This window comes from Lepeophtheirus salmonis, chromosome 12, assembly GCF_016086655.4.
Source record: "Lepeophtheirus salmonis chromosome 12, UVic_Lsal_1.4, whole genome shotgun sequence".
Classification (NCBI taxonomy): Eukaryota; Metazoa; Arthropoda; class Copepoda; order Siphonostomatoida; family Caligidae; genus Lepeophtheirus; species Lepeophtheirus salmonis.
This window is the reverse complement of record NC_052142.2, coordinates 9,359,246-9,362,927: the sequence shown is the minus strand read 5'-3', so window position 1 is coordinate 9,362,927 and position 3,682 is coordinate 9,359,246. Positions and strand designations below refer to the sequence as shown.

Below are 3,682 nucleotides of genomic sequence, written 5' to 3'. Positions count from 1 at the left end.
TGGGTTTAAAATGACCATATTATTTTCAAAATATTTGACAAAAAAAAAATGTATTTAAGGGGATATTTGTCTTTAAATAATAAAATATAGCCTTTTATGCACGCGTTAAGGTGTTTGTGCAAAGAAATAATACATTTGATACATTTTTATGAAAAATTCAACCAAAAAAGTCTTAATATGAGCCAATTTTATCAAAAATTCAAAATTTGTGTGAGATCTGAGATTGCATATTAAGAATCTTTTATGGTGTCGGAGAAATGAATTAACAGATTTGAAGCTTTTTTTAGGGAATTTGACTGAAAATAGGTTATAAATGAGTATATTATGTTAAAAAAATCAAACAGAACACAAAAAGTTTTTAAAATACAGAAAATATATTTTACAGCTTTTTCAAGAAATTTCGACGGAAAATTGGCTTGAAATTTGCAATATTTAAAAAAAAATTAATTCGTTTTTATTTGGAGATTTGGGTGCACTTTAAGTACATATAAAGGTGTTTGATTTAAAAAATAAATGTATTTGAAGCATATTTCTAGAAATTAGATCAAAAAAGGGTATAAAATGAACGAATTTTTTTCAAAAATCAAAAAAACGAAGTAGTTGTTTTATTTTTTGAAGATTCGTGTTTCAATCATGAAACTAAAAAAAAACCAGGAGTCCTTCAAAAGATATTTCAGCAAAGAAATAATGATTGATGCTATTTCAAGAAATTGGAACAAAAAAATGTGCTAATCGAAAATTTCCCACCCTACAAACAGAACAGAATTAAGATAATTTATGGGTATGGCTAATTTAATAACATTGTTTACCTCAAAAATGAGCAAAGTTGTATGACAATTGAGAGACTTGTTGAAGACAAAGAATGAATTCAAACGGGAGTTAGTTCATTCACATGTAATGTACAATATTAAAAGATATTTTACATAAGCCATCAATCCTAAAACTGTTTTATCCGTTGAGGGAAACACGTTTAAAAATTCCAGCACACAGTAGTACATTGAAGAAATCATTTCATGATATTCCAAAAATAATGCTTACAATAAATCCAAATTCTATTACGACACCGCTTCAACGGATTTGTCTACATTGGCTATTGGTAGTCGAGTTCGAATACTGAATCCTACAACAAAATTATGGGATGAAGTTGGAAGGATTATTAAAAGACAGAATTGTACATACCAAATGCGTCTAGAAAATGGTTGTATATATGTGAGGAATAGGAAGTTCCTAAAAATCACAAATAAAGATGGAACATCGTCAAATCATATTGAATCCCACAAGAAAGGAAAACTCCGAGAGAACCCAAAAAAAAGAAAAAAAAAAAAGAGTAATGTTTCAACATAGTTAATTTATTATGAGTATGTTTATTGTTTGTATAATAAATTAAACTTAGACGCATGAAACTGGTGGAAGAAGAAAGAAAGGAAGAACATTATTGGATCGTACATACGGACATGTTAATACGAGTTTGCGATTTGAAGGGAAGAGGGATTGTTATATACATTATTTATATGTAAGGGTGATAATTTTGGTAAGAATACAAAAGCGTGCGAGGAGAAAAGAAGAATTACTTATGGCATCATTGATTAAATAATATACATCTTCTTCTATCAATCATGAACGTTATCATTCCCGCCTTTATTATTCAATATTAATATAATATGAGATGGTGATAGTCGATAGAGAACTGAATAAAATCCCCAAAATGACGTCGCCTTCTGTCTGGATTTATGAAAATGGAGGCCCAGGAATTTGGAAAATACTTACCGGATGAGAAACAGATGGTTTGTCGGATTTGTAGATATAAATGTGCCTTTAGTCCCCTGTCTAGAATTACACGCCACTCATTATCCTCATATCATAACAAGAGTATGGATATTCATCTATAAAATCAATTTGACGATGAATACATCAAGTCAGACTTTAACTTTGATCTCACAACGATGCTTATTGCATGTAATATAACCTTATCCATTGCTAATCATCTACGTTCAAAAAATTTATGGAGAAATATAAGGGTAAACATATCCCTTCCCGAGGAACCATCATTAAATTAATGGAGGATGTTGGTACTGATGTCATATATAGAAGTACATATAAAAATGTTTTGAGTCATCCACACCAAATGATGATCATGTTATCAGTAAAAAGTATTTACGAATATCGAAATGGAACTCTGAATTTTGTACTATCTCACAGTAAGTATTCAATTTTTTTTTAAATCTAACCATAAAATATGATTTTATTTTAGCTAAACATATCAAGAATTATGATACACAACTCAGTAAAGGGCAAAAACAACTGCTTAAATGGTCACAACAACGAGGGTAGTAGCTTTGGATGGTTCGCAACTAGTTTGTCTGAGACTACTTACTTCGCTTAAAGACTTTGGTATGATCATTAGGTTTTCCAATATTACATAGTCTATAAATATTACTTTTTTGTCACTTAAGGATTAGCTATGGTTCATAAGCTCCAAGAAATGATGTTCAAAAAACTCATAAAAGGCAAAAACAACGGCTTAAATGGTCACAACAACGGAGGTAGTTACATTGGGTGTAGCATTATAATTAGTAATTGTGTGTATACTTCATTATAATAGTATGTCGTTATACAAGCATAAATCACCAGGGGTCTTTTTTTTGATGCTCTTAATAAGGAGTAATATCGCCGGATATTACTACATAATTTTTATATCTAAGATAAGTAATTAAGGTTTAAAATTTTACTGCATGGATTAACTTTTCTTTTCTTAGATAAACATGAAATAAATGAAAGTGGGATTCTAGAAGCTGTTCGTACTAAGATTGGAAGAAGATATGGATTTAAATCTAACATTATTTTATGATTTTGACATTTACTTTATTATTAATAATTAAGATCTTATCGGTAGAGATTTTTCTATCCTGTGCACAATTGTATATGCAACTTGCACATGAGGAAAAAAGGGTGATGATATTTTTATTAAACCCCACGCCTGGCTTGTGTTTTGCAACCTAAAGTTATGACATATTGAACTGAATTCCGATGTTAGAACAAGAAAATATTATTTGGATCAATCTATTATTTCAATATTCTGTGTTTATAATTTATTGTTATTATTAGTTATATGATTCTAATTGTTTAATTTTGTATATTTAACTTAAATGTATGATGGTTTATTTTTTAGTATGTAGATTATATTTAATTTAAGCCTTCTATTTTAAACTTGGAACTTCAAATATATTTCGAAATACTCTTACTTTGTCGTTTTATTAGTTATTATTCTGAGAATATGGTTCATAATGAATTACAATTTCATAAAATGTGACGTTTTCAAATACACTGTAACGGATAAAAACCGTCTAAGTCAATTATACGTAGTATATTTTTATTAAACATTTTGCTAATAAATTCTTTCGTTATACCCTCAAAAATCATATAATAAAATAATATATATAAATAATCATAATACAGCAGGCAGATGATAATCTCATCAGTATTTAAACAATAACACCATATGTCTTTCTCCCCCCCTTCTACTCGCACGCGTTATTCTCTACAATATTATCAACTATATTTATATGTATCTGTTTGTAATCTTTTTTTGTTATTGCGAGATACTTCTTACCGAGTTAAGAATACTAATAGATATGTAATACGTGCATACCTGCTAGAAGTCTATCGTATTTATTCCGTAATT

The 3,682-nt window shown here is 28.8% G+C and overlaps 1 long non-coding RNA gene across 1 annotated transcript; it reads left to right on the top strand.

The window, feature by feature from the left end:
- Positions 1-286: 286 nt before the first annotated feature.
- On the top strand, positions 287-3,241 carry LOC139906716 (uncharacterized). The gene is made up of 4 exons (XR_011782507.1): positions 287-2,198; positions 2,252-2,391; positions 2,454-2,543; positions 2,603-3,241. It is a non-coding gene; the product is annotated as an uncharacterized lncRNA (long non-coding RNA).
- Positions 3,242-3,682: the final 441 nt, after the last annotated feature.